Source organism: Mizuhopecten yessoensis, unplaced genomic scaffold (genome assembly GCF_002113885.1).
Source record: "Mizuhopecten yessoensis strain PY_sf001 unplaced genomic scaffold, ASM211388v2 scaffold8807, whole genome shotgun sequence".
NCBI classification, from domain to species: Eukaryota; Metazoa; Mollusca; class Bivalvia; order Pectinida; family Pectinidae; genus Mizuhopecten; species Mizuhopecten yessoensis.
In genome coordinates this window covers 1,099,044-1,119,745 of record NW_018407731.1, presented here as the reverse complement: position 1 = coordinate 1,119,745, position 20,702 = coordinate 1,099,044, and the positions used below count along the sequence as shown (strand labels likewise).

The 20,702-nt window shown below is 40.0% G+C and overlaps 1 protein-coding gene across 2 annotated transcripts in view; it reads right to left on the bottom strand.

Annotated features, from left to right (window-relative positions):
- The window catches only part of LOC110456538 (arginine--tRNA ligase, cytoplasmic-like), a 146,954-nt gene that overhangs the window by 104,714 nt on the left and 21,538 nt on the right, over window positions 1–20,702 (bottom strand). The gene's annotated exons all lie outside the window — the stretch shown is intronic.

The window sequence follows — 20,702 nt, the reverse complement described above, 5'->3', positions numbered from 1 at the left end:
ACTACTGACCATTACATACTCTGGTGGTCCTAATGTACAGGTCAGACTACTGACCATCACATACTCTGGTTGTCCTAATATACAGGTCAGAATACTGACCATTACATACTCTGGTGGTCCTAATGTACAGGTCAGACCACTGGCCATCACATACTCTGGTTGTCCTAATGTACAGGTCAGACCACTGGCCATCACATACTCTGGTGGTCCTAATGTACAGGTCAGACCACTGACCATTACATACTCTGGTGGTCCTAATGTACAGGTCAGACCACTGACCATCACATACTCTGGTGGACAGACCACTGACCATTGCATACTCTGGTGGTCCTAATGTACAGGACAGACCACTGACCATTACATACTCTGGTGGTCCTAATGTACAGTTCAGACTACTGACCATTACATACTCTGGTGGACAGACCACTGACCATTACATACTCTGGTGGTCCTAATGTACAGGTCAGACCACTGACCATCACATACTCTGGTGGACAGACCACTGACCATTGCATACTCTGGTGGTCCTAATGTACAGGACAGACCACTGACCATTACATACTCTGGTGGTCCTAATGTACAGGTCAGACCACTGACCATCACATACTCTGGTGGACAGACCACTGACCATTGCATACTCTGGTGGTCCTAATGTACAGGACAGACCACTGACCATTACATACTCTGGTGGTCCTAATGTACAGGTCAGACCACTGACCATCACATACTCTGGTGGACAGACCACTGACCATTGCATACTCTGGTGGTCCTAATGTACAGGACAGACCACTGACCATTACATACTCTGGTGGTCCTAATGTACAGGTCAGACCACTGACCATCACATACTCTGGTGGACAGACCACTGACCATTGCATACTCTGGTGGTCCTAATGTACAGGACAGACCACTGACCATTACATACTCTGGTGGTCCTAATGTACAGGTCAGACCACTGACCATCACATACTCTGGTGGACAGACCACTGACCATTGCATACTCTGGTGGTCCTAATGTACAGGACAGACTACTGACCATTACATACTCTGGTGGTCCTAATGTACAGGTCAGACCACTGACCATCACATACTCTGGTGGACAGACCACTGACCATTGCATACTCTGGTGGTCCTAATGTACAGGACAGACCACTGACCATTACATACTCTGGTGGTCCTAATGTACAGGTCAGACCACTGACCATCACATACTCTGGTGGACAGACCACTGACCATTGCATACTCTGGTGGTCCTAATGTACAGGACAGACCACTGACCATTACATACTCTGGTGGTCCTAATGTACAGTTCAGACTACTGACCATTACATACTCTGGTGGTCCTAATGTACAGGTCAGACCACTAGCCATAACATACTCTGGTGGTCCTAATGTACAGGTCAGACAACTGACCATTACATACTCTTGTGGTCCTAATATACAGGTCAGACCACTGGCCAGCACATACTCTTGTGGTCCTAATATACAGGTCAGCCTACTGACCATCACATACTCTGGTGATCCTAATATACAGGTCAGACTACTGACTATTACATACTCTGGTGGACAGACCACTGACCATTGCATGCTCTGGTGGTCCTAATGTACATGTCAGACCACTGACCATCACATGCTCTGGTGGTCCTAATGGACAGGTCAGCCCACTAGCCATAACATACTCTGGTGGTCGTAATGTACAGGTCAGACCACTGACCATTACATACTCAGGTGGTCCTAATGTACAGGGCAGACTACTGACCATCACATATTCTGGTGGTCCTAATGTACAGTTCAGACTACTGACCATTACATCCTCTGGTGGACAGACCACTGACCATCACATACCCTGGTGGTCCTAATGTACAGGGCAGACCACTGACCATCACATACTCTGGGGGTCCTAATGTACAGGTCAGACCTCTAGCCATAACATACTCTGGTGGTCCTAATTTACAGGTCAGACCACTGACCACCACATACTCTGGTGGTCCTAATGCACAGGGCAGACCACTGACCATCACATACTCTGGTGGTCCTAATATACAGGTCAGACCACTGGCCATCACATACTCTTGTGGTCCTAATGTACAGGTCAGACCATTGACCATCACATACTCTGGTGGTCCTAATATACAGGTCAGACTACTGACCATCACATATTCTGGTGGTCCTAATGTACAGGTCAGACCACTGACCATCACATACTCTGGTGGTCCTAATGTACAGGGCAGACCACTGACCATCACATACTCTGGTGGTCCTAATAAACAAGTTACGTAATGTTACACACATCAAAAATATTTCATATCTGTATTAAATACTACATCTATTTTTGCTGAAATATATATGAACATAAACACAATTCCATTTCCCTGTACTCCGAGGTCAATGATTCTCTGCATGTTTAGGATATAATCCAGATTGGACTTTACATTATAGCTAAACCATGCAGGTTTGGAATAAAAACAGGTTCTATTATGATGGCCCCAATTATCATAAATACCATGTACAAGGATAGGCAAATGTTTACTCTCAAAACATTGTTGGCCTGCTCATCAGTAGCCAGTATAAGGTACTTGGATGGCCATTATAGGTACTCGGATGGCCAGCTCACAATAATGTAGGATATTTCACATAGCCTGACAATTGTATACAGGTACATGGTTATTTTTACTGTATCTCTCACTTGGATATTCAAGCTATCAATCACAAGATATTCTGATTAAATCAATACTGCAAACCAACATGCTACAGACCAATATCATTACCTCTTGTTGATCTTGGCATCCATCATCGTAAGATCTTCATTGGTTCTGTAGTAGAATGAGGAATAGTGATAAAGATAGTGCCGTCCCTGGGGCTCGGACCCGTGACCCTAGGCTCTCCAGCCTCACACTCTCTCTCTGGGCTAAAGGGAAGTTCCCTACAGCGACGCTTGTAAGACAACCTAATCAATACACATCTTCTACAGTTCTTTGTCAGTTTGAACTTTTCACTCCTCTTATCTGCTGTATCAAGTCTTGTCATTAGTAAATACAGCCATTTCGGATTGATGGTATACAAACTCCGAACAAACGGTATATCTTTACAATATTTCTTTGAAGTTGGGATGCTACTATATTTCCCGAACTTCAAAGATTTACTGTTCGGAGTTTGGATACTATCAATCCGGAATGGCCGTATATGAAACGGTAATTTTTTTATCATAAGTTTCATAATGATGGGTTTGTAACAATGTCCTTTTAAAGTAAGGTCATCGTTCATTATTAACTTTTGAGAAATAGTAATAACAAACTTGAAAACTCAAAATCAAAGATGATTGCCTGGTGATCATCTGATTTTTCTAATCAGTCCCAAAATGAAACACGTACAACTTTGGACCAGGGGGAACTTTCATATGAAATTTAAGATAGACCTGTCAGGCACTTTTTGAGAAATAATGATAACAAACTTAAACTTTCAAAATCAAAGATGGCTAGCCATCTTGTTTCTCTGATTTGTCTCCAATTGAATCATGCAACCAAGCACCAAGAGGAACCTTGATATGAAATTTGCAGAAAATCTGTCAAGTACTTCTTGAGTAATTAAGCGATAACAAGAATTAAGGACAGATCATGGGCCACAGATGACAGGTGACTAATTAAAGCTAAAAAAATAATCTTTAAAGATTTAAACACATTTGATTCTTATGACCTCGAAAAAAGGCAGAGGTCATTTAATTGTAAAAGCTTTATAATATTTACTCCCAGCATGCTACTTTTTAAACAGGATTACCATGAGTGTCCCAATTTTTTAGAAGTCATTAAAAGGTATATGAACCCTGCCACATATCACAAAACTGGTCCTTTTGGTTGTTCAGAGAAAGCTGTTTAATTTTTGTTTACATATTTTACCCCTTTGACCTTGAATGTAGTTCAACTTCATTCATACCAGTATGCTACAGGCCAAATATTATTACTATTTGCCTCTTGGTTATTAAGCAGAAGTTCTTTCAATTCATTTAACCCCTGTGATCTTGAAACTATTAAGTCAAGGTCATTTATAAGATAAATCTTGATAGCTCTCTTGTCAGAGCATGCTACTGGCTAACTATTATCACCCTCAGGGCCTCTTGGTTATTCAGAATAAGATATTTAAATGTTTTTACCAACAGATATTTGATTGACCCTGGTTGACATTTAAAGCAGGTTTGAAGATCATTTATTCGAGGAAACTTTATAGTACTCAATTCCAGGTTCCCAAATGTACAGGCCAAATATCATGACCGTAAGTCAGTCCTCCAATTTCAAAACAGTGATGGGCATGTGAGGAAAAATAGCCATTTCTGCTGTATCTGATTTCTACTAGACTTTGGATAAACAATTTCAAAATTTCAGAAAAATGAACTCAATAAGTTTAGTTTGATACCTCAGGGACAGGATTTCAGGAATGCAGTCTTAATTAGCTTTCATTGATGGATTGACCAAAAATGTAAGGACAGTCAGTTTATCTGTTCTGCGAAATTGGCCCTACAGAATTGAATTTTATATTTGAGATAGGTACTCAAAATGTACGAACAGGTGGCCATATTTGATTTAGGATTGAAAAACAAGAAAATTCATTAAACTGGTATCTCCTTCCTCAGGACAATGATGTATGAAGGTTTTCATTATTGAGGTTCGGTGCAGATATACATACTACATAGTGTAAAATGTATCAATACACATAAGCCTGCCAAATTTGGTTGTGATCTAACCATAATTACTGGGCAAGTTACATCTCAGAAACCAATTAACCAATCAGAACCATTAAGTGACCTCATTTAAATATGTGTACACATATACTCATCAGAGACATCAGAGCTAAAATTGGGCATTATTTTGGTTAAAATCAAGTCATTTTTAGGGAAAATAATTACAACCTACTGTCCCCAGTTATTATGTGTAAATAAACCAATATCATTTCAGCATCAAACTTAGCTTGAGACTTCCCATTATGTACAGGTATGCACAACCAAATTTGGTTGAAATCAGACAATTTTTAAGACAGTTATTGAATGGATGGACATGTAGGCAGACCGAGACAGACAGACAGAAGGACAGTTGCAACCATCTTCAGCTTCTAAAAACATAACAATATCAAGCTTGGTCAATACTATATGAACTTTCCTACCAAATATTTAAGCTAAACATCAGGCAAGTAATACTTGACTTAAATCATTCACCCCTGAAATTTCATAATGAACTATTCCATCCTTTGAATTGGAAGAATTCACATGTGTTTTCAGGGGTAACTGACTTAAAGTTAGATTGATGTATTTTTGTATGATACAGGTTTATAATTTGGCCACCAATGTCACCCATATGGAATATCAGATGACAATGAAAGTATAAGTATTTGACTTCAGAGAGTAAAACAAACAAGACCCCCATCCCCATACTCACACGAATAAGTCGATACGATCTCAATATGACGATGTTTCATGAATATGAAATAAAAGTGTCACCATAACTACATGCTAACATTTGTGTAACTTCAGTCTCAAACAAACAAATATTTAACAAATTCATAAAGCATACCAATTTCACTACTGAATGATCTTGTGCCAATATGTTGATTATATATAAAAAAAATCTTGCTAAAACATTTCCAACACCCAGATGTTGCCAGGTGTCGCACTTCTATCCAATTAGCAGACAGTTTGAATGCTCTTACCAACAGAATGTGATGACAAGTTTTCTAAGTAGGCTCAGAGGTGACTTAATTAGCCAGAAAGCAGAACCACGGCATGTTACCCTGGCACAGAAGTGATTGCATTGTTGTTATTTGAGATACAGTATTTCTTAACCATGGCAACCAGGTAACCACCACCTGTGTACTTTGTGGTGTATGATTAATTTCCCTATAAATAATCTCATCATTGTTTGTTGTGCATGCTGCTCAATAACAAGTCAAAGCACAGTTGTCTCATAAATCTAATTAACAAATAACTGATCCTTCGGAAGGACTACTTTATATAAGGTTCCTTTCATACTAAGTTTTTAAATTTTAAATTCATTAATATGACTAGCCATCTGAATATTTTTATTCTTTTACAACTGCCGTTATGTACGTGCTTTGACACACTGCTCTAGTAGTGACGCGGTCGAAAGATCCAGAACGAAGCCCCCATTGCATTTTTTACCGTCAAAGAAATTTGAATGTGTATCCATGGGATACGAAGTTGGTCAGCAGACCTGTGTTGTATTAGACATAACGGATCCCGAATGTACAGTGTTCCATGTTTCAAAATGTTGAAGGAACTAAGCAATGACCGTCATCACACTGTTATATCTGACTGAGCTGTGAATTTAATTTATTCGCAGTCCCACTTTACTGAGGTAAAGAAGGGAGATATAAATATACTGCTAATAACTACAAAAAAGTTTCATGATTCAGATTATCACACACAATTTTATTCTAAAAATTTGAAAGACACAATACAGATACGTAAACTGCATGTAGTGTATACTTTTTTGGGGGTATATGGTATATGGTATAAGGTATATGGTATATGGTATATGGTATAAGGTATATGGTATATGGTATATGGTATATGGTATGGTATATGGTATATGGTATATATGGTAAATGCAAAAGATTGTGAAATAAGGTGAACCAATGAAAAAACATGTATAACTATGTTTCAGCTTCGTTTGGTTTGGTTTGTTTGTGTTTTACGTCCTATTAAAGGCTATGGCCATTTAAGGACGTGCCAGGTTTTGGTGGTGGAGGAAAGCCGGAGAACCTGGAGAAAAACCACTGACCTGCGGTCAGTACCTGGTGACTGTCCCACGTAGATCTTGAACCCGCAACCCAGTGGTGGAGGGCTCCAGTGATTGCAGAAGGTCAGATGCCTTAACAACTCTGCCACCATGGCTCCCTTACACAATTATGTTACAATAAGGTTTTTTTCCAATACTGTAAAATGGCAAGTTTCACCCACTTTTATACAAATCATTGACTGATTTATCCCCCACTCCCTCCTCAATATTAATTTCAGGAGGGATAAACAAGTGACTATAGCTTATTCTTTCTTAAAAATCAAGGTTAATAGGGAATACTTTAGGCTAGGTGATATATTTGATTACATTTAGGTGTACAAAAATGTCATAATAAGGTGTACAAAGTAGCAGAATAAGGTGTCCAATGTATCATAATAAGGTGTACAATGTAGCAGAATAAGGTGTACAATGTATCAGAATAAGGTGTCCAATGTATCAGAATAAGGTGTCCAATGAATCAGAATAAGGTGTACAATGTATCAGAATAAGGTGTCCAATGTATCATAATAAGGTGTACAATGTATCATAATAAGGTGTACAATGTATCATAATAAGGTGTACAATGTATCAGTATAAAGCATACAATGTAGCAGAATAAGGTGAACAATGTATCATAATAAGGTGTACAATGTATCATAATAAGGTGTACAATGTAGCAGAATAAGGTGTACAATGTATCATAATAAGATGTACAATGTATCATAATAAGGTGTACAAAGTATCATAATAAGGTGTACAATGTATCAGAATAAGGTGTACAATGTATCAGAATAAGGTGTACAATGTATCGGAATAAGGTGTACAATGTATTAGAATAAGGTGTACAATGTAGCATGATAAGGTGTACAATGTATCAGAATAAGGTGTACAATGTATCATAATAACGTGTACAATGTATCATAATAAGGTGTACAATGTATCATAATAAGGTGTACAATGTATCATAATAAGGTGTACAATGTATCATAATAAGGTGTACAATGTATCATAATAAGGTGTACAATGTATCATAATAAGGTGTACAATGTATCATAATAAGGTGTACAATGTATCATAATAAGGTGTACAATGTATCATAATAAGGTGTACAATGTATCATAATAAGGTGTACAATGTATCATAATAAGGTGTACAATGTATCATAATAAGGTGTACAATGTATCATAATAAGGTGTACAATGTATCATAATAAGGTGTACAATGTATCATAATAAGGTGTACAATGTATCATAATAAGGTGTACAATGTATCATAATAAGGTGTACAATGTATCATAATAAGGTGTACAATGTATCATAATAAGGTGTACAACATATCATAATAAGGTGTACAATGTATCATAATAAGGTGTACAATGTATCATAATAAAGGTGTACAATGTATCAGAATAAGGTGTACAATGTATCATAATAAGGTGTACAATGTATCAGAATAAGGTGTACAATGTATCATAATAAGGTGTACAATGTAGCAGAATAAGGTGTACAATGTATCGGAATAAGGTGTACAATGTAGCAGAAAACCATGGTCAGTTGTATCTGAGGGCCAGATTTATTTATACTTTCATTATTTCCATCCACCTGGAATGACTCAGACTGAAGTAAATGTGGGTATAATTATCATCTGCTCCACATCCAAATGTAAGTACACAATGAGGCCTGAACACACTGCCCATCACTATAACTGCAATAAGATTAGATTTAACCCACAAATCAACAGGTCAAAACACAGGATGTTCCTTAGCACTGACACCACCAGCATGTGTTAAAATCACCAGGTTAAAGGCCTTGTGGTGCCTCAAGAGAAGTTCTTTGAAAGCTTAAACATATCTGAACAAGTGACCTTGAATGCTAGTCAAGGTCATATAATTGAAAGAGCTAAAAGCCCTTAATGTAAACAAGAGGCCCTGAAGGGCCTAAGCGGTCACCTAAGTTATATTATAGGTACTGGTAGCTCAATTTCATTTTTGAGATGTGATGTGGAAATCAATATGGAAACAAAGTAAAATATAATACTTGTCATGTCATCAAAGGATAAGAACTCGACCCCTGGAATAGGTCAGGATCTTACTTTCTGATTCTATTTGATTTCAATTTCATATTACAACTATTCCAACCAAGTTTGAACTATTTCTTGCTGAAAATGAACAAATATACCCTATAGTCTTATTTCCCTATATAAACTATTATACGTCCCCCTTCACAAGGGAGAAGGATTGTCTGGGGGTCCTGAAATTTACAATAGAAATTAAAGCCTCTGATGATCTTTCCATCCATGCAGAGAAATTGACTGTATAACCTCTGAGTCTGGAGAAGAGTTTTGAAATACTGTATTGGTAAATTTTCCCTTTTGGGCCCTGCCCTGGCCCCTGGGGTTAGGTTAGGAATCCCAATTTTACAATTGTTTAGCCTCATCTACCAAGGATGAATCTGTCCAAGTTTGAAAAAATTCCATCCACTGGTTCTTGAGAGGAAGTTGAAAATGTAAAAAAAATTACGGCCAACAGACAACAGCAACGGACGACGGACGTAGAGCGATCAGAATAGGTCACTTGAGCAAAGCTCAGGTGACCTAAAAGTATACATGCCAAATATTATTACTCTAGGCGTCATTGTTCTTTAGAAGATGTCATTTGAAGGATTTACCACATCAAATTGACTGTTGATCAAGGTTATTTATCCACTCAGTTTCTCATCATTCTTCAGAAGAAGTCATATGAAGATTTTAACATATACAGGTACTTGACCCCGTAAATCTTGAATTTAGGTCAATGTTTACGTTATTGATTTTAATAATGCTGATAGTGCTTACTAAAACAGAGAGAAAATTATGACTCTAGGCTTTAAGCTTCTGTAAGAGAAGTCATTTATAGGTAATTACATGCCTTGCTCTAAATTAATCAAATATTCTGGATTGTAACTTACATGCTGAAAGCAATACTAGGCCTACACTTTTTAACTGAAAAGCTTTCGTCTACATTGACAAACTTAGAGTGGACCTAATTCACAATCTCTACTTTTAGGGGCTTGTTCACCCTGATTTATCACGATGGGGACCACATGTGGTGCAGCAAAGCTGGGTAAATCCCCTCCTGGATCTGTATGTTTACTTTGATGTCTCCTATATGTGCCTATTGCTCTCCTCTTGTATTGACTTTTAAGTTCAAGTTAGCGTGTTAACACTGTGGAATGTATTTCTTGTCCTTTTTACATAACCCACTGAATTGGGTTTGAATGTGATGTCTTTACTTAAACAACTGCATGACACTAAGAAATCTCACAAAATAGAATTCCTGGACTGATGTTTGAATAAAGTCACTTTTTTCCTCACCACTTAATTAATTCATGTACATATGTTTTATAGACTTCCATGTGAACACATCTCACGGCAAAGTCCTTGAAATACACTTCCTCACAAACATTCTTCTGGTGTGATGTAAGTTATACAAAACAAATAGGATGCAACAGAAATACATCTGACCTTAGCCACAAATAATTCAACCCACTAAAGCAAAATTCACTAATAAAATGACCACTAATGATTCAACCGTGTTCATCAAAATTCACTAGTAAAAGTACCAGGGCCCCTAATGATTCAACCCTGTTTAACAAAATTCACAAGTTAATTAAATTACCAAGGCCACTTAATGATTCAACCCTGTTCAACAAAATGTATTAGTACAATAACTTGTGTCACTATGTTTGATGAGGCTGTCAGCAACTATGCATAGAACACTTTAAACACAGAGATTAATTTGCCAACACATCTATGCCCAGAACATATTACAATGTAATTATTCCATCAACACTACAAAACCCAAAACATGTATTCCATCAACCCAACCAGGCCCAAAACATGTATTCCATCAACACAAAAAGGCCCAAAACATGTTATTCCATCAACACAACAAGGCCCAAAACATGTATTCCTCCAACACAACAAGGCCCAAAACATGTATTCCACCAACACAACAAGGCCCAAAACATGTATTCCATCAACCCAACCAGGCCCAAAACATGTATTCCATCACAACAACAAGGCCCAAAACATGTATTCCATCACAACAACAAGGCCCAAAACATGTATTCCACCAACACAACAAGGCCCAAAACATGTATTCCACCAACACAACAAGGCCCAAAACATGTATTCCACCAACACAACAAGGCCCAAAACATGTATTCCACCAACACAACAAGGCCCAAAACATGTATTCCACCAACACAACAAGGCCCAAAACATGTATTCCACCAACACAACAAGGCCCAAAACATGTATTCCACCAACACAACAAGGCCCAAAACATGTATTCCACCAACACAACAAGGCCCAAAACATGTATTCCACCAACACAACAAGGCCCAAAACATGTATTCCACCAACACAACAAGGCCCAAAACATGTATTCCACCAACACAACAAGGCCCAAAACATGTATTCCACCAACACAACAAGGCCCAAAACATGTATTCCACCAACACAAAAAGGCCCAAAACATGTATTCCACCAACACAACAAGGCCCAAAACATGTATTTCACCAACACAAAAAGGCCCAAAACATGTTTTCCATCAACACAAAAAGGCCCAAAACATGTATTCCATCAACACAAAAAGGCCCAAAACATGTATTCCATCAACACAAAAAGGCCCAAAACATGTATTCCATCAACACAAAAAGGCCCAAAACATGTATTCCATCAACACAAAAAGGCCCAAAACATGTATTCCATCAACACAAAAAGGCCCAAAACATGTATTCCATCAACACAAAAAGGCCCAAAACATGTATTCCATCAACACAAAAAGGCCCAAAACATGTATTCCATCAACACAAAAAGGCCCAAAACATGTATTCCATCAACACAACAAGGCCAAAAACATGCATTCCATCAACACAAAAGGCCCAAAACATGTATTCCATCAACACAAAAAGGCTCAAAACATGTATTCCATCAACACAACAAGGCCCAAACCATGTTTTACATCGACACAACAAAGCCCAAAACATGTATTCCATCAACACAAAAAGGCCCAAAACATGTATTCAATCAACACAAAAAGGCCCAAAACATGTATTCCATCAACACAAAAGGCCCAAAACATGTATTCCATCAACACAAAAAGGCCCAAAACATGGATTCCATCAACACAAAAGGCCCAAAACATGTATTCCATCAACACAACAAGGCCCAAAACATGTATTCCCCCAACACAACATGGTCCAAAACACGTACTCAATCAACAGAACATGGTCCAATACACGTATTCAATCAACACAACAAGGCCCAAATAATGTATTCCATCAAAACAAGGCCCAAAACATGTATTCCGTCAACATATCCCAACCAAAAACAGGGAGTTTTAAACCAATGCCACCCAACGAGTACAGACCACATCACAGAGGATTAATTCATCAACACGTCTAGGCCTAAAACATGTACTGCACTTGAATAGCGGATAAACACAACCAGACATGTTCCCTAGGGATTTATCGATCCTGACACATCAAGGTATAGCCATACTTTTTGCAATGTTATAGTTCATGGATACGCATTATTCTTTTATCCATCAAGCATTTTTGGAAAGGATTACTGCATTTTTCTTTTAATATTCTAGTCCCTTAGCTCTAGAGTTAATGGTTTAACATTTGAGGAGGTTTTTCTGCATTTAATGAATCATGGTATCACATTTGTCCTCTTAGCATCAAAATCGGAACAGACTGACATGTGAAGGCCTTATTTTCTTGGATAATGAATATAAAAAAAGCTGCAACAAAACAACCTTAATCAATACATGTTTCTCCATCAACACCGACCAAACCAGATAGGCAGTCAGGAAACCTAGCAAATGTGGAGAATCAGGAGAGCATCAGTCAGGACAAGGTCCTTATCTTCCCCACAGCTATGCACTCATTTCTTCAAATGTATAATGTTCATTACAACTCCCTCCCAGTTCCTTGCTCAGTGCTCATCTGCAACATGTGTAGTGCTCATTACAACTTTCTCAGTGCTCATCCCCCCACAGGTGTAGTGCTCATTACAACTTTCTCAGTGCTCATCCCCCCACATGTATAGTGCTCATTACAACTTTCTCAGTGCTAATTCATGTGTAGTGCTCATTACAACTTTCTCAGTGCTCATCCCCCCACAGGTGTAGTGCTCATTACAACTTTTTCAGTGCTCATTCCCCCACATGTGTAGTACTCATTACTTCTTTCTCAGTGCTCATTCCCCCACATGTGTAGTACTCATTACAACTTTCTCAGTGCTCATCCCCCTACAGGTGTAGTGCTCATTACAACTTTTTCAGTGCTCATTCCCCCACATGTGTAGTGCTCATTACTTCTTTCTCAGTGCTCATTCCCCCACATGTGTAGTGCTCATTACTTCTTTCTCAGTGCTCATTCCCCCACATGTGTAGTCCTCATTACAACTTTCTCAGTGCTCATCCCCCACATGTGGAGTGCTCATTACAACTATCTCAGTGCTCATCCCCCCACATGTGTAGTGCTCATTACAAATGTGTAGTGCTCATTACAACTATCTCAGTGCTCATCCCCTCACATGTGTAGTGCTCATTACAACTATCTCAGTGCTCATCCCCTCACATGTGTAGTGCTCATTACAACTTTCTCAGGGCTCATCCCCCACATGTGTAGTGCTCATTACAACTATCTCAGTGCTCATCCCCTCACATGTGTAGTGCTCATTACAACTTTCTCAGGGCTCATCCCCCACATGTGTAGTGCTCATTACAACTATCTCAGTGCTCATCCCCCCACATGTGTAGTTCTCATTACAACTTTCTCAGTGTTCATCCCCCCACATGTGAAGTGCTCATTACAACTTTCTCAGAGATCATCCCCCCACATGTGTAGTTCTCATTACAACTTTCTCAGTGTTCATCCCCCCAAATGTGTAGTGCTCATTACAACTTTCTAAGTGCTCATCCCCCCACAGGTGTAGTGCTCATTACAACTTTCTCAGTGCTCATCCCCCACATGTGTAGTGCTCATTACAACTATCTCAGTGCTCATCCCCTCACATGTGTAGTGCTCATTACAACTATCTCAGTGCTCATCCCCTCACATGTGTAGTGCTCATTACAACTTTCTCATTGCTCATCCCCCCACATGTGTAGTGCTCATTACATCTTTCTCAGTGCTCATCCCCCCACATGAATAGTGCTCATTACAACTTTCTCAGTGTTCATCCCCCCACATGTGAAGTGCTCATTACAACTTTCTCAGAGATCATCCCCCCACATGTGTAGTTCTCATTACAACTTTCTCAGTGTTCATCCCCCCAAATGTGTAGTGCTCATTACAACTTTCTAAGTGCTCATCCCCCCACAGGTGTAGTGCTCATTACAACTTTTTCAGTGCTCATTCCCCCACATGTGTAGTACCCCTTACTTCTTTCTCAGTGCTCATTCCCCCACATGTGTAGTGCTCATTACAACTTTCTCAGTGCTCATCCCCCACATGTGTAGTGCTCATTACAACTATCTCAGTGCTCATCCCCCCACATGTGTAGTGCTCATTACAACTTTCTCATTGCTCATCACCCCACATGTGTAGTGCTCATTACAACTTTCTCAGGGCTCATCCCCCACATGTGTAGTGCTCATTACAACTTTCTCAGTGCTAATCCCCCCACATGTGTAGTGCTTACATTACAACTTTCTCAGTGCTCATCCCCCCCACATGTATAGTACTCATTACAACTTTCTCAGTGCTCATCCTCCCACATGTGTAGTACTCATTACAACTTCCTCAGTGCTCATCCCCCCACATGTGCAGTACTCATTACAACTTTCTCAGTGTTCATCTCCCCACATGTGTAGTGCTCATTACATCTTTTCAGTGTTCATCCCCCCACATGTATAGTACTCATTACAACTTTCTCAGTTCTCATCCCCCCACATGTGTAGTGCTCCTTACAACTTTCGCAGTGTTCATCCCCCCACATGTGTATTGCTCATTACAACTTTCTCAGTGCTACTCCCCCCACATGTGTAGTGCTCATTACAACGTTCTCAGTGTTCATCCCCCCACATGTTTAGGTAGTGCTCATTACAACTTTCTCAGTTCTCATCCCCCCACATGTGTAGTACTCGTTACAACTTTCTCAGTGCTCATCTCCCCACATGTGTAGTGCTCATTACATCTTTTCAGTGTTCATCCCCCCACATGTATAGTACTCATTACAACTTTCTCAGTGTTCATCCTCCCACATGTGTAGTGCTCATTACAATTTTCTCATTGCTCATCCCCCCACATGTGTAGTGCTCATCACAACTTTCTCATTGCTCATCCCCCCGCATGTGTAGTGCTCATTACAACGATCTCAGGGTGCATCCCCCCACATGTTTAGTGCTCATTTGAACTTTCTCAGTGCTCATCCCCCCATATGTGTAGTGCTCATTACAACTTTTCAGTGCTCATCCCCCCACATGTGTAACTTTCTCAGTGCTCATCCCCCCCACATTTATAGTACTCATTACAACTTTCGCAGTGCTCATCTCCCCACATGTGTAGTTCTCATTACAACTTTCTCAGTGCTCATCACCCCACATGTATAGTGCTCATTACAACTCTCTCAGTGCTCATCCCCCCACATGTTTAGTGCTCATTTCAACTTTCTCAGTTCTCATCCCCCCACATGTGTAGTGCTCATCACAACTTTCTCATTGCTCATCCCCCCACATGTGTAGTGCACATTACAACGATCTCAGTGTTCATCCCCCCACATGTGAAGTGCTCATTACAACTTTCTCATTGCCCATCCCCCCACATGTGTAGTGCTTATTACAACTTTCTCATTGCTCATCCCCCCACATGTGTAGTGCACATTACAACGATCTCAGTGTTCATCCCCCCACATGTGTTCAGTGCTCATCCCCCCACATGTGTCGTGCTCATTACAACTTTCTCAGTGTTCATCTCCCCACATGTGTAGTGCTCATTACAATTTTCTCATTGCTCATCCCCCCACATGTGTAGTACTCGTTACAACTTTCTCAGTGCTCATCTCCCCACATGTGTAGTACTCATTACAACTTTCCTCATTACAACTTTCTCAGTGCTCATACCCCCACATGTGTAATGCTCATTACAACTTTCTCAGTGTTCATCTCCCCACATGTGTAGTGCTCATTACAGCTTTCTCATTGCTCATCCCCCCACATGTGTAGTGCACATTACAACGATCTCAGTGTTCATCCCCCCACATGTTTAGTGCTCATTTCAACTTTCTCAGTGCTCATCCCCCCATATGTGTAGTGCTCATTACAACTTTCTGATTGCTCATCCCCCCACATGTGTAGTGCTCATTTCAACTTTCTCAGTTCTCATCCCCCCACATGTGTAGTACTCATTACAACTTCCTCAGTGCTCATCCCCCCACATGTGTCGTGCTCATTACAACTTTCTCAGTGTTCATCCCCCCAGATGTGTAGTGCTCATTACAACTTTCTTATTGCTCATCCCCCCACATGTGTAGTGCTCCTTACAACGTTCTCAGTGTTCATCCCCCCACATGTTTAGTGCTCATTTCAACTTTCTCAGTTCTCATCCCCCCACATGTGTAGTGCTCATATGTGTAGTGCTCATTACAACTTTCCCATTGCTCATCCCCCCACATGTGTAGTACTCGTTACAACTTTCTCAGTGCTCATCTCCCCACATGTGAAGTGCTCATTACAACTTTCTCATTGTTCATCCCCCCACATGTGTAGTGCTTACATTACAACTTTCTCAGTGCTCATCCGCCCACATGTATAGTGCTCATTACAACTCTCTCAGTGCTCATCCCCCCACATGTATAGAGCTCATTACAACTTTCTCAGTGCTAATACCCCCACATGTGTAGTGCTCATTACATCTTTTCAGTGTTCATCCCCCCACATGTATAGTACTCATTACACCTTTCTCAGTGCTCATCTCCCCACATGTGTAGTACTCATTACAACTTCCTCAGTGCTCATCCCCCCACATGTGTCGTGCTCATTACAACTTTCTCAGTGTTCATCCTCCCACATGTGTAGTGCTCATTACAATTTTCTCATTGCTCATCCCCCCACATGTGTAGTACTCATTCCAACTTTCTCAGTGCTCATTCCCCCACATGTGTAGTGCTCATTACATCTTTTCAGTGTTCATCCCCCCACATGTATAGTACTCATTACACCTTTCTCAGTGCTCATCCCCCCACATGTGTAGTGCTCATTACAACGATCTCAGTGTTCATCCCCCCACATGTTTAGTGCTCATTTCAACTTTCTCAGTGCTCATCCCCCCACATGTGTAGTTCTCATTACAACGATCTCAGTGTTCATCCCCCCACATGTGTAGTGCTCATTACAACCATCTCAGTGTTCATCCCCCCACATGTTTAGTGCTCATTTGAACTTTCTCAGTGCTCATCCCCCCACATGGGTAGTGCTCATTACAACTTTTCAGTGCTCATCCCCCCACATGTATAGTACTCATTACAACTTTCTCAGTGCTCATCCCCCCACATGTGTAGTTCTCATTACAACGATCTCAGTGTTCATCCCCCCACATGTGTAGTGCTCATTACAACTTTTCAGTGCTCATCCCCCCACATGTGTAGTGCTCATTACAACGATCTCAGTGTTCATCCCATGTGTAGTGCTCATTACAACTTTCTCAGTGCTCATCCCCCCACATGTATAGTGCTCATTACAACTTTCTCAATGCTCATCCCCCACATGTGTAGTGCTCATTACAACTTTCTCAATGCTCATCCCCCCACATGTATAGTACTCATTACAACTTTCTCCTTGCTCAGTGCCCATCCATCACATATGTAGTGCTCATTACAACTTATCCTTACTCAGTGCTCATCCATCACATTTATAGTGCTCATTACATCTCCTTCCATACTAAGAGCTCATTTCCTTATTTGTACAGCTTAACTTACAAATCTGTCCTGAGTTGTCATCTCTTCACATGGAATGTGTTACTGATAACTCTGTCCTAACCTATGCCCTTCTCCCATGTACAGAGTTTGTATCAAAGCCTGGTCTACTATTTGAATGAAATAATTAGTGCCATTCTGACCCTTTAAGTTCAAGTCAAATGCTTTTTCCACAGTTAGAAAATCAACTACTGGTAGATTATAACTTTTGCAGCCATCAGATTTTGAACTGTCTATTATGACATAATTACCTTAAATAAATTATTTGCCTGATATATTTGAACCCTTGATCCATAACCTGCAAGGTAATCTATTTGTAATTTACAGATTTCTCACTTATTTATGTAGGTCTCAGAAAAGGACTGTAAGTAACTTTAAAAACATTCCCTTCAATAATTTGAGGGCACATTAGCCCTTGATGGTTTAAACTTGAAGGTCAGACCTTGAGGGACGATTTCAGCCTAAGTAACCTTTACACTCAGCCCTCACAATCTTTGTACACAATCACAGCAAGCCTCATTATATTTCCTTTCCTGCGTGTAAAGATATTGAGGTATCAAATAAAAAGCCTGATCTGATCAACGAAAAAGCAAATAATGAATGCCTCAAATACACCATCAGGAGACAATGAAAATGGTGTCTGTTGGTCTGAGGACACAACTTAATCAAGCTGATTTTAAACAGTATTTGTGTTCCTCTTTCCTATGTGTTGGTTACATCTAGCCATTTGTGATCATTTTGGTTGGATTTTTTGAAGTGTTGAATTAAGTGTCTGACTTAGCCAGCTGGTTTGGTTGATATTGTGTGTCCCTGGTTAGAATCTACACAAAGTGTTGACACCATGGCGATGGTTACAGAAGAAGTCTCCAGGAAGTCTCTCTGACATACCTAAATACTGAACCAGACACCATGATTTTGATTTTCCTTTTCATTAACACATGCAAAACAATACTGTAGGGGATTTCACATTTAATAAAATCAAATTATAAATAGATTTCACACAATGATGAAATATATCTCCTATGAAGCTGAACCTATTTGGGTTAATGTGCCCCATGATAGGAGAAGATTTGACTTCCTCAAAAATAAACAATAAACAGACAAGAACATTTTCTCACTTTGACATATTACAGTTATGTCTATTGTTGTTATTGAAATAGAAATTAAGTACCAAATTTGATGGGTTACACTAATTTCAACACATGCAGTATAATTAGAAATATTATCACACATTACTTCCTTAGTCATAAAAAGTGGAAACATCTGAGGAAACTGTACATATTAATATTGTACATATCTGTTGGCTACACAGATAATCAACCATTTTTACATGCTTCAACAAACTTCATCCTTTCAATAAAGGTAACAATGACAAGGTAACAATGACAAGGTAACAATGACAAGGTAACAATGACAAGGTAACAATGACAAGGTAACAATGACAAGCAGAAAACCTACATCTGACATACTGGTTTCATTATAAGTAAATGTTAGGTTATAGGTTAGCATATCATATAACAGCTATAACAAATTATTTGTAAGAAAAAACACTTTTACAGCCAGGCAGAACCCAGATAGAAGGTAACTCATCCCATCCAGGCTAAAGGTAACCCACAACAACCTGACAACAACAACCCACAACAACCAGAAAGAAGGTAACCTGAAACAGCCAGACAACAACAACCCACCCCAGCTAGACTGAAGGTAACCCACAACAACCAGACAACAACAACCCACCCCAGCTAGACTGAAGGTAACCCACCACAGCCAGACAACAACACCCCACCACAGCTAGACTGAAGGTAACCCAAAACACCCAGACAACAATAACCCACAACAACCAGACAGAAGGTAACCCACAACAACCAGACAGAAGGAAATCCGAAACAACCAGACAACAATAACCCACCACAGCTAGACTGAAGGTAACCCAAAACAACCAGACAACAATAACCCACAACAACCAGACAGAAGGTAACCCACAACAACCAGACAGAAGGTAATCCGAAACAACCAGACAACAATAACCCACCACAGCCAGACTGAAGGTAACCCAAAACAACCAGACAACACTAACCCACCACAGCCAGACTGAAGGTAACCCACAACAACCAGACAACAATAACCCACCACAGCCAGACTAAAGGTAACCCACAACACCAGACAACAATAACCCACAACAACCAGACAGAAGGTAACCCCAAACAACCAGACAACAATAACCCACAACAACCACACAGAAGGTAACCCACAACAACCAGACAGGAGGTAACCCACAACAACCAGACAGAAGGTAACCCGAAACAACCAAACATCAATAACCCACAACAACCAGGCAGAAGGTAACCCGAAACAACCAAACATCAATTACCCACAACAACCAGACAGAAAGAAGGTACCCAACAACAGCAACACATAAGGGAACCAACCACTGCCAAACAAAAAGTAACCAACCACAGTCAATGTGTATGGTAACATGCCAGTCAATTGGAAGGTAACCAACCACTGCTAGACATAAGTTAACCAACCACAGTCAATGTGTATGGTAACATGCCAGTCAATTGGAAGGTAACCAACCACAACTAGACATAAGTTAACCAACCACTGCTAGACATACGTTTTACCAACCACAGTCAATGTGTATGGTAACATGCCAGTCAATTGGAAGGTAACCAACCACAACTAGACATAAGGTAACCAACCACAGTCAAGGTGTATGGTGACATGCCAGTCAATTGGAAGGTAACCAACCACTGCTAGACACGCTGCAAAGGTTTACCCTTCCATAGAGTGACACTGCAATGTTATACCCCTCAACAGAGTGAGGCTACAATGGTATAATACCCCTCCAGAATGACACCACAATGGCATACCCCTCCACAGACTGACACCACAAAGGTATATCCCTCCACAGACTGACACAACAAAGGTATATCCCTACACAGACTGACACTA